The sequence below is a fragment of the Meles meles genome, chromosome 17, assembly GCF_922984935.1.
Source record: "Meles meles chromosome 17, mMelMel3.1 paternal haplotype, whole genome shotgun sequence".
NCBI lineage: Eukaryota > Metazoa > Chordata > Mammalia > Carnivora > Mustelidae > Meles > Meles meles.
This window is the reverse complement of record NC_060082.1, coordinates 9,171,740-9,183,243: the sequence shown is the minus strand read 5'-3', so window position 1 is coordinate 9,183,243 and position 11,504 is coordinate 9,171,740. Positions and strand designations below refer to the sequence as shown.

General features: G+C 48.6%; 1 protein-coding gene across 1 annotated transcript in view; it reads left to right on the top strand.

The window, feature by feature from the left end:
• The first annotated feature begins 10,971 nt into the window (after positions 1 to 10,971).
• Positions 10,972 to 11,504, top strand: part of RXRG (retinoid X receptor gamma) — a 116,353-nt gene continuing 115,820 nt past the window's right edge. The window contains exon 1 of the mRNA XM_045983634.1: positions 10,972 to 11,028. The gene's annotated coding sequence lies outside the window, so the exon portion shown is untranslated. The remainder of the gene's footprint in view (positions 11,029 to 11,504) is intronic.

Genomic DNA, 11,504 nt, shown 5'->3' with positions numbered 1-11,504 from the left:
CAATGAAGTTGCCAGTTGACACCTTTGTGATGTCAGCAGCCTCAGGAGACTGCCTGGCTGGCTGAGGGAGGGAGAGTCCTGCCTCTGCTCCTCCTGGGTGGTGTGGGGGTGTTGTGTGTGTCTCGGTAAGCTGGCTGTCCCCTGGGGGAACCAGGGCCTGCAGTGTGGGGTAGGGGGCTGCTGGGGTTCGTGTGTGTGTGTGTGTGTGTGTGTGTGTGTGTGCTGGAGGATTAGCTTAGCTTGAATCCCCTAATCCACAGGCTATAGAGGGACCTTGGAAGTCTCCAGCCCAACTCCCTTCTTTACTGATGAGCAAAGTGACTTGTTTAAGGTCAGTTCTCCCAGTGGGTCCTTTCCTTGGGAAATGAACTTGGACGGGTGCTAGTTCTTGGTGGTGGTGGGAGAGGATGGGAAAGAGGAACTTCTTTTGAAGTGAGGAAAGGGAATTCCTCTGATAAGGTGGTCCTCTTAAGAAGGCTTCCTTAGCGTGCCTGCAGCCCTGTCTGCATTTGGCATATATATGTGTGTGCTAGTGTTTTAAAAAGCCTTTAGAGCGGGTATAATGTACTCCCCTTAACACAAAACCCAAATATATGAGCGCAATGATATGAACTATTTCTTACCATTATTATTCTCCTGGACTTTTAATATAGTGCCTTTCGAGAGTTTCTAGTGGGAGTTTATATTCGTTAACTATTTGAGGGATGCTGGGAGAGGGGGGGTCTTTTGGAGGGAGAGATAGAGAGTCTGGAAGCTTAAGAGTTAGAATGTATCATTTACTCCATAGAGGAAGGCACAGTGGGCAGAAATGAAGACAAAACACCTCAGGAATGAAGCTTTATATTTGGGGGAAAATGGGATTTGATATAGAACTTAGCTTGAATATTAATAAAATAATGCAACCTATATTTAGCTTAGCACAGTGCTTGGCACCTGGTGTATAATAAATATTTATTGAATGAATGATGCGTGAATGTCTCTGACGGTTTGTTCCCTTTTCTAGCTTCTCTGCCAAGGGAGAAATTAATAAACTCAAGTGGATTTGTGGCTGGTTAGCTAATGCTTCATTGTGTTTACTTACTCAGCATTCCTAGTGTGACTGGCGATGATTAAGATGATGACTTAGGAGTGTTTACCAAATTGAAAGTGACCTTATTTAAGTAGACGTTTCAAACACTTAAAATAATGACCCAAAGGATAGCTGTACTAATTGAAGCAGCATTTTATTGATAGGGAGCCCTTTCTTTATAATTAAAAAAAAAAAGAAAGAAAAAGTTCCTTGCTGGATCTTACATGATTGCCCAGGAGAGGAATGGGGCCGGTGAAGGCTATGGGCAAGAATTAATTTCCGGATTGACGATTTCCTCCTTCCTACCCCCGCCTTGCCGCCCCGCCCGGGGGGAGGAGCCGGCGAGTGGAGGGTGTGGCTTGGAGGGGGTGGGGGTGGGGAGGCGGCCTTCCCAGTGGGCTGGGTCTGCCGTTTGCTTTCTCCCTATGAGAGCTGATCGCCCAGCGGTTTGCCAAAGCTTATGGAGTGATTTTACCCACTTTCCACCTTTTCTTTTAGGTCTCTCTCCCTCTTTCTGATTTTTCCTTTCCGGGGCAGCCAGTGTCTCCAGGTTTCCCCGTTTAATTTCTAGCGGCCTCTTGGGGCAAACTTTCTCCAGACAGCAGCCTCCAGCTCAGGCTCAGCCTTTGGCCTTAGGATGGCACGTGTTCTCATTGAGAAAAGCCTCCAACGAATGAAGTCCACTCGAAGTTATTGGTGACGGTGGACAGCTATGTCTCTTTCTGGAGCTCTGCCCTTTTCACAAAGCGTGGGGAACAGCTTGTGTCAAGGAACAGTCCTTTTGCCCAGGGTAGCTGTGTGTGTTGTGGCCCTGAGGTCTGCTTAGCCATAGGCTGGTTTCGGCTTTGCCAGGTTAGACCACATCTCTAAAGTGCCTTCCTCATTGCGAGGCTGAGTAGGTATTTGCTGAATAGAGAACGAGCAGACGAGACAAAGGCGAATAGGGAATGCAGCCTTTCCCCATTACCCGATTTCAGACCCCTTAAGACAATTTCTCTTCAAGGAACATCTATGAGACTATTTTTTCAGGGATCTCGCTTTGGAAAGTTCTGAACTAGGCTGTTTGCCCTTGGCCGAGTTGCTAAACGTCTCTGGGCTTTGTTTTCCTCATCGCTGTACGGAGGGAGGTGAACTAGAGAACAGAGACCTTCCAGCTCTCTTAGAACTTCCAAAGTCCTGTAGAAATGGGAAGGTTTCAGTCACGGCAGGAGGGGCCAGGAGGGGCCAGGAGGGGCCAGGAGGGGCCAGGAGGGGCCAGGAGGGGCCGAGAGGAGAGCCTCCTTGTTCCTTCTTACTTACACCGTGGGGCCCGACTGGGTCAGGCTGCTGCAGAAACAGAATTTGCTCTCCCCAGTGAGCTGCTCATGCACTTCTAGCAGCAGCTGGGTCACCCTTAGTGCTTACAGCTTTTGATGAGCCCACCTCTGCCCCAGCTCGACCCCGGGACGGCCGTCCTTCCAAAGCTAAGTGGGCGTATCAGGTGAGCCTGCTGGGGAGCACCTGGTTATTGGGTTCAAATTCACCAGCTGGGGCTGGTCTGGAGATGGCTTTTATTTTTAGCTCTGACAGTCCTTGCTTTCCCCGCCTAATGATCCCTTTCGAGGGCCAGCCTCTCCTGACCCAGAAGTCCCTGACGTTATAGGAGGAAAAGGCACGGTGAGGTAGCACAAAGGGCACATGATGGAGGCACTGGTTTCTGTCCCTCCCAGGGCCTTGATTTCCTTTCTAGAACACAAGGCAGGATGCTCTCTGAGGGCCTACCCCTCCCTCCAACGTCAAGTTCCAGCAAGACCCTGTCTGTGCAAAGGGAGGACAGATGCTTGGAGCCTTATGACCCCAGCACTAGGGACAGAGATGCAAGCAAGCACACGGTGTCTGGCACAGTGTAAGCAGTCTGTGAATTTTCACAGTAGGTGTTCCACCCAGAGGCATGGGCACACGGGCTAGGAGAAAGAGAGTTCTCGCATGCTTTTATTTGCTCAGGAGAAAACCAGAAAGATATGCCGGTGCCATTTTCTTAAGGGACAACTGCTCATGTGTTCAACGCAGGACTCTCCGTGGGTTAGCAACCTAAGGGCACAGAAGCCAGGACTGTGTTCTGCTTCCCGGGCCAGGACTTTAGTGGATACAGGTCTCTAGAAAGTCAGAATTTCAAGCACTTTGATGCAGGAGCTGCTTTTGATACCTGGTTCTCTCCAGACTTTTGACACTGTCTGTGTCCCTTTCAGCAGGGTCATCTCAGCGGGGAAAGGGCTTGGGGCAAGTACCATGGAAAGCAGATGAAAATGAACAGGAAGGGTGGCCTGGAAGAGAAAAAAAGTTCTAAACTATGTCAGGAGGGTTGGGGCCTAAGGGTCAAATATGTCTGTCTGTCTTGTCTGCCTATGTATCTTTCTATCTATCTATTACCTATTTTCTATCTATCTGTGAACCTTGGTCTGTTTTTAGTAGCAGCTGGTATGAGCTCTTTTTGACATTTCCCTTTAGGCTGCCAAAGTCCTCACTCAGGAGATTGGACCCTTAGAGCGTGCAGGCCAGGGGAAGTCCCTCCCGTGGTCGTGTTCTCCGGGGATGCCTTTTTTTTCACACCTTCTCCACATGCTACATTTCTGTAGCATTAATTCTCCAGAACAATCCAAGGGAAGTCTTGAAATAACGTACCATTTTGGGGTTGGGGGGATTGGATCACATTCTCAGCTTCTAACAAACCTAGATACTATTGCCCATGGCTAGGCTTCCTTGGAGTAGTCATTATACCTGAAACTTGCATTGTGACTTTGCCCGAGCCCCTTGACTTGGGGGAGAACATGGATTCTCTTTCAACACAGGAGAGACAGGGATCGTATGAGCTTCAGAAGAGGTGCAGTGACTTTGGAAAAGCCCTTCAGCATCTAGAGACCTCTTTCCTTTTTGATAAAACCAGTATGCCAAATCTGGCTTCTCCAGGGTTGTTCTAAAGACTGACTGTGATTTAATACAACGCAGTGTCTACTGTTTACTATACAACCCGTCAGGCGTGGGATCCTCCCAGCAGCGCAGTGAGTCATGGGGCATGACCCCATCTTGTAAGTGAGGAAAAAGAAACTCTAAGAGGTGTCATTTGTCCAAGGTCACAGAGCTGACGGGTGACGAAGGCAGGATACGGTGGAAGTTTTACTCCTGAGAGCACGCTCTTGGTACTAAGCTACACCACCACCCCAGACACAAATGCCTTGAAATACTCATTATTTTTACAGGCTTAGTGGAATGAGTTGTCCCCTCCTAGGCCCTAAATGGTCCATTAACTTCAGGCCAGAGCAAACCACCCTTGATACGTGACCTCGTTACCCTCTGGAGTGCCTTGTCTTTCAGAAGGCTTACAACGCTTCTCAGCTTTTAAGTCTTACTTTCACCTTTGATATCGTGTTGTATGATTTTCTTCCTTTTGCAGGCAAGGAAGTTAATAGGAAGAGCAACCTTCCTAAGCTCCCTCAGAGAATGAGTGGCAAAGCCAACAGCCGTTGACTCGTTGATGCCTGAGGTGACTGATTCCCTGGGTAGCGACTTCCGTAAGGAGGAATTCTTTCCAAGGTAATCTGGAATGTGCTGTATCCATTGGGCAGACCATTGGGCAGATAGTACAGAACGGCTCTAGTGGAAATGTCTCTGTAATCCCGCATGGCTATCCTACTCCCAGCCTGCCCTTAAGAACAAACTTGGATATTGAAATTCTGAAGCACTAAAAGCCTTTGGTATTCTTTCAGGGGGAATCTGTACCTCACAGAGGCCCTAGGAAGTTAGGAGGAGGACCGAAGGAAATTGAGTCCCGTCTCTCCTTCAGCATTCCTTGTGGACAGATTTTCAGGGCAGTAGGTCATGTGAGAGGTAGAAACTTGGAGCACAAGCACCTCGGGCACTGTGAGAGGTTTCCCCACTGGAAGCCATGGAGAGAGGCCATCTTGGCATTTGGCGTAGCAATTGAAAAGGAGACCATTCATTCTGAGAGAGGCTGATGAGAAGGTCTCTAAGTCTCAAAGTGTTCCTAGCGTCTTTGAAAGCCTTAGTTTTTCGGAAGGACCGGCTGTCAGAGGGACACAGGTGTGTCATTGTGACATTCCCAGGACAAATGGGGGGAGACCCAGGGAGCTCCTGAGAAGAGAGCTGACTCGACTGTGGGCCTTGCAAGGACTGTCCCTCCTTCTCATCAGAGCCCACAAGCCCACTTCTGCAGCCAGGGTCTTCCTAGCGTTTCACTTCCTTGGGCAGACAGAAGAAGTTCCCTCTACGGCCTGGCCGTGGGCCCAGTGAGACAAAGTGGGGGAGAGCAGATAATGGAGAGACTGGTTAACTTTGTGATAAATGCTTTTGCTCCTGTCGCCTGGCAGACTCTCAGTCTGAGCCCTTCTGCACGACACCCCCAGTGTCCCAAGGGTCAGGGGCAGGATCGCTAACCTGTCACGGGGTGCACATAGCCCCCCGCTTCATGGAACAAGCTCTCGACCTTCCTGGACAGCTTATTTCAGGCAAAGGTCTCTCCACTCCCCAAAGCCAGAGAGGATGAAAGGTCAGGAAAATGCCTCTGAGAAAATCTGGTGCGTGCGTCCTGCTGCGTCATCTGGCCGCTCGCCTTCACCCCTGCTCCCCCAGCCTACAGCTGCACGCTTCTGTGCAGAAACAGGCCGTGCTGGGTTCTCTCCGAGATGGATTCTTTTGCTGTTGCCCTAGTAACAGAATTATTAAACCAAGTTCCAGCCTCGGGAGTATTTGTGCCTGGTGAGGTAATGTCTGTCGCATGCAGTCTTTTCATTCCTACCCCCAGCCCCTCGCTTCAGGCTCTCGGTATCTCGCCCCTAGACTGATGGGCTCGGCTCCTCCCTGGCCCCCGATGCCACCTGCTCCCCACCTCCACCCCAGGGTGGCTCCCAGCTGAGCAACACCCTTTCTCAGGCTCAGAGACTCCGTGTTGACCAAACCCCCCATCAGCCTGGCATTCAGAGGCCCCCATTGTGGCCCATACCACTTTCTAGAAGCCCACAGTGCTCCCTTCCCAAAGCCCACAGGGCTCCCTTCCCAAAGCCCACAGGGCTCCCTGTACTTTAGCAGAGCGGGCTGTGCCTGAAGGCCAGTTACAGGGAGGAGAGTGACAGGGAGGAGATCCAGGAGGAACAAAGACGGACAATCCATAGGACTTAGGTAGCAACTGGTTGGTGGAGAGGCAATGTATAGAGTGGAAGGCTTAAGCATCTGGACTTTGGAATGAAACTGTCTATAAAATTTGAGCTCTCTCACTCAATAGCTGTGTGACCTTGAGCAAGTTTCTTTTTCTTCTTTTCTTTCTTTCTTTTTTTTTTTTTAGATTTATTTATTTTAGAGAGAAAGAGTGCAGCAGCTGGGGGAAGGGAAGAGAGAGGAAGCAGACTCCCCCCCTGGGCTAGTTTCTTCCCTCAAGTCTCAGTTTCCTCAAAGACAACATGGAGACAATGATGGTACCTTCTTCATAAGGGTTTCTTTGCCCAATTAAAGATCTTCTAGAACACTTTGCTCAGTACCTGTGTGCGCAGAATCACAGCAGCCGTGTTACCTGGGATGATGATGGTGGCTGACAGGCGAAGGGTGACCCTATGGGAAATGGGGCCAAGAACGGCTCCAGATTTGGGCGAGTGGGAGAAATGGCACAGAGAGAGAATCCAGGTGCAGAAGGAACCTGCTGATGAGAATAGATCATGTTTTCATTTGGGGATGTACTGAGTTTGAAGTGTCACAACTCACTTGAATTGATCGTCGCTGAGTACCAGGCACTAGCTGGTATTGTCACATTCCACGCATTGTCCCTTATATAATTCCCACAGCACCCCTGAGATGGGGATTCTTAACACATGGCAAGATCAAGCAGCTTGCCCAGCCCGTAAGCAGCAGAGCTGGGATTCCAACCCAGGCCTTTGTGTCTCCAGTGGCTGCACACTTTTGACTACTATATGCACTACTTCCTAAATATCTTGATTATGGTTAGGAGGTCCAGTTCTTGTGTGTGTGTGTGTGTGTGTGTGTGTGTGTGTGCATGTGTGTGTTGCACACACACGCACTTTAGTGCTGAGGTGGTCTTTTGGGGAACGTAATGGTTTGCGTTGCTTCCTGCCGAGGCAGTGGTCTGCCCTCTCTCCTGGGGTCCCTGTGTGGAAATTTGTCCCCTGGACTTGGGGACCTCTTTTATGACATGTGCTCCCCTGAGCTTGTGCTCCGAGCCAGTGGCCCAGTGCTCACCTCTCCCCTGGTCTCATTCCCAGTCTCTCCCCACGGGTTGGTCTTGAAGTGCATTAACATCTCTGAACCTCAGTTTCCTCCTCTGAACAACTTAAGCAGTTACAGAATTACAAAAAGCATCAAAAAAGATAGATGTTTCTTGCAGAGAGAGGCTGTTTCTGATTTCTCAACATTCCCAGGGCCTGGGCCAGAGCTGGGCTTCCACCTGCTGATCTCTGAGTGAATACGTGACCAACCGACCATAGAGAGAGTTCTGTATGGTGCTGGGTCCGCCCCTTTTGTTTGATCCTACTGAGATGGCTTCCCGTTCCACTTACTGCTGTCCTGGTTGGTTACCCTAGTTTTCATGCTTTGGGGATGACTCTGTTTCAACTTAGAGTGTCCACTAAACCACAACGGCAGAATTGGGCTACAACCCCTGTGCCGCGTGTTGGGTGTGTGCCCTTGTATGTGGTGGGGGATGGGGCGGTGGTGGGAGGTGGCAGGTGTGGAGAGACAAGGGGGTCGGCTGGATCATATTTCCTCTACAGACTTCCTTAGTGATGCAGAAAGGTGTTCTGAGACCCCGAGGGACGTGAGTTTACATGCAATAAATGGAACCCATGCTGTGGTTGAATCTTAAAGGCCAACGGGATGATGTAAGGAGGGGATGACTTTGGGAGGAGATTAGGTTGTGAGGGTGAAGCCTCATGAATGGGATGAATGCCCCATCACAGAGGGCCCAGAGAGCTCCCAACTCCTTCTGCCCTGGGAGGATACAAGGAGTCCAAGACCTGGAAAAGGGCCCTCCCAGGACCTTCATCTTGGACTTCCAGCTCACAGGACTGTGAGAAGTAAATTTCTGTTGTTTATAAGCCCCCCGGGTGGGGGCATTTGTTATAGCAGTCTGAGTAGACAGCAAGGTACGATGAGTTGGCTTTTAACAGGAATTTTCTCTTCTTTTATTAACAATGCTTCAACATGGCAACTTTTAAAATATCTTTCCCCCTATCGTTTCAGGTAGTGATACTTTCAGTAACCTGCATCTGGCTTTAGTTGCTATTTAATTAAGACTTAACCTCTAAAAATGCACATTTAATACTCAGCATAAACCCTTGACTTGTTCCCTTTGAAGATAAACAGGTGAGATAGCTTCTTGAACTCTAAATTCTGCGATAATTAAGATTAGTTGCCATAGAGAGAAAGAGAGGGAGAGAGGCAGAAATGCGTGAAAATGTGCCATACTTTCCATGTTTAGGGAATTCACTGAGTTAAATATTCAGGGCCATAAAATCTACCCAGACCCAGATACCTATTAATCTGCTGGCCACACAGTCTCCAGAGTGATCTTTCATTGTCAGGAAAGCCTTCTCTAATTGCTCCGCTCCTTTGCTCAGAAACTTTGAATGGCTCACCGTTGTCCTGGGTACCGATGGTGTCCCAGACCCTCAGGACCTGGCCCGACCTCCGTCCCCAGCTCCTGTGCTACCAGCTCGCCACACAGGTGATGACGGCGCCTGCTGCCACCTGCAGCGGGCCAAGCCTCCCTAATTATTTACCCTTTGATTCTCTTTCTCATCCTCTCGGGGCTTTGCGTGTTCCTGCTCGCTCTTCCGGACCCAGTTCAAATTCCACATCCCATTTATAAATGCTGTGCCTCTTTGGATTCTTCCAGGCAGATATTCTGTCTTTGCACTTTTATGACAATTATTATTATAATGCACCTCAATTACACATTTTCCCTACTAGACTGAGAGCAGTGCGGGACTCAGGGACCCACTCACTATATGACTGTGTACAACGCCTTCCGTGAGTATAGACCTAGTCATATGGTATCGAGCTCATCGTGGGTTCTGAATCACTCTTGTTGGAGCAAATGAAATGAATGGCAGTACATTGCCAGTTAATAGTCTGTGTCTATGACGTTATCAAGGTTTCTTCAGAGAACAAATGAGCCAACTGAATGTTGTCTTGGTGCGCCGTATAAAAGCTGCAATTCTGGGATGCCTGGGTGGCTCAGTCAGTTAAGCATCTACCTTTGGCTCAGGTCATGACCGCAGGGTCATGGGATCGAGTCCCGAATCAGGCTCCTTGCTCAGCGGGGAGCCTTCTTCTCCCTCTCCCTCTGCCTGCTTGTGCGTGCTCTCTCTCTCTCTCTCTCTCTCTGATAAATAAATAAATAAATAAATAAATAAACAAACAAAATCTTTAAAAAAAATAAAAGGTGCAATTTTTTTAATTAAATTTTTTTATAAACATATAATGTATTTTTATCCCCAGGGGTACAGGTCTGTGAATCTCCAGGTTGACACACTTCACAGCACTCACGATAGCACATACCTTCCCCAATGTCCATAACCTCCTCCCCCTCTCCCGGCCTCCTTCCCCCCAGCAACCCTCAGTTTGTTTTGTGAGATTAAGAGTCACTTATGGTTTATCTCCCTCCCAATCCTATCTTGTTTCACTTATTCTTTTCCTACCCCCCAACCCCCCCACGTTGCTTCTCCATGTCCTCATATCAGGGAGATCATATGATAGTTGTCTTTCTCCGATTGACTTATTTCACTAAGCATGATACGCTCTAGTTCCATCCACATCGTCGCAAATGGCAAGATTTCATTTCTTTTGATGGCTGCATAGTATTCCATTGTATACATATACCACATCTTCTTTATCCATTCATCTGTTGATGGACATCTAGGTTCTTTCCATAGTCTGGCTATTGTAGACATTGCTGCTATAAACATTTGGGTTCACGTGCCCCTTCAGATCACTATGTTTGTATCTTTAGGGTAAATTCCCAGTAGTGCAATTGCTGGGTCATAGGGTAGCTCTATTTTCAACTTTTTGAGGAACCTCCATGCTGTTTTCCAGAGTGGTTGCACCAGCTTGCATTCTCCCTCTCCCTGCTTGTGCGTTCTCTCTCTCTCTGATAAATAAATAAATAAATAAATAAATAAATAAATAAAATTTTAAAAAAATTAAAAGCTGCAATTTTTTAAATTAAAAAAGCCCCCTTGTTGAAGTGGTTGTCTTTGCACACCCAGCTGTAAGAGTGTGAAACTAGTCTGGAGCTTGCTCTTACCCCTCTGGTTAAGTAGTAGAAAGGACGAAGTTTGAGTCCACAGCAGAGTCCTTTCTTTCACAACACCAGTAACATCCTCTGGACACTCCAGACACTCAGTGGTGGGAGGCCTTATCCTTTGGTGTTGCAGATGTGAGCTGTGGAGTGAGGTGGACATGACTTTCAGTGGTGTGACTGGCAACTTCCCGAACTTGTCTTCATTTTTCTTACGTGTAAAATGGAGTAATCCTATTATAGTCCTAAGGTGGCTTTGAGTGTAAAAGTGACTTTCAGTGGATGTTCAGGCCACATGAATGGGTACCCAGCCTCCGGAAAGTGTTTAACAAAAGGTAGTAGCTATTATTTTTGTGCGGTTTTGTAATGGCTCTGGGTTATGAACAGAATGTGTAACAGCAATGCAAAATGAGACACTAACATGTTTCCCCCAAGAAATAGCAAATGCAGTAATCATTGCTGATTTTTCTTTCACCACTTATTTGTCAGAGAGAGAGAGAGCGCGCGCACACAAGCAGGGGAGCAGCAGGCAGAGAGAGAAGCAGACTCCCCACTGAGCAAGGAACCCGATGTGGGACTCGAGCCCAGGACCCCGGGATCATGACCTGAGCCAAAGGCAGCTGCTTCACCGACTGAGCCTCCCATCATCACAGATTTGTTGGTGAGTTAGAATATGGTTTGTTATTAGTAGCTGTTGGAGACTTGTCAGGGTCTAAACCCAGTCCCAGGAGATTTCCAAAAGAACTGCTTGCCTAAGGTCATCCGGGGGAAGCTGCTCAGACACCTGTGGTTCTGAGCCCAGCGATCCTGGGAGACGAGGTTCCCGGACCAAAGAGTCCCAGGATGTGTCTGGTGAGGCTGGAACACAGCTGGAAGCCAGCTGCCTGGAGACAGACCTTTGGCTCTACTACACGATGGGCACTCAGGGCAGGCAAACTCTCTGCCCATCTCTGCCAGATTGTAGGAGCCCAGGGCCTCCTATCCTGCATAGGAAACCCCCGAAGAGGAACTTCCTTGAAGCTTTACATGAAAACTACATCCGCAGCTGCCTCTTGATCCTGTCCCTATCAGACCTGTGACTCCCAAAGCTTATCATTCATTTTGACTCTAAGAGGGTGAGTGTGTAGTCTCTGACGG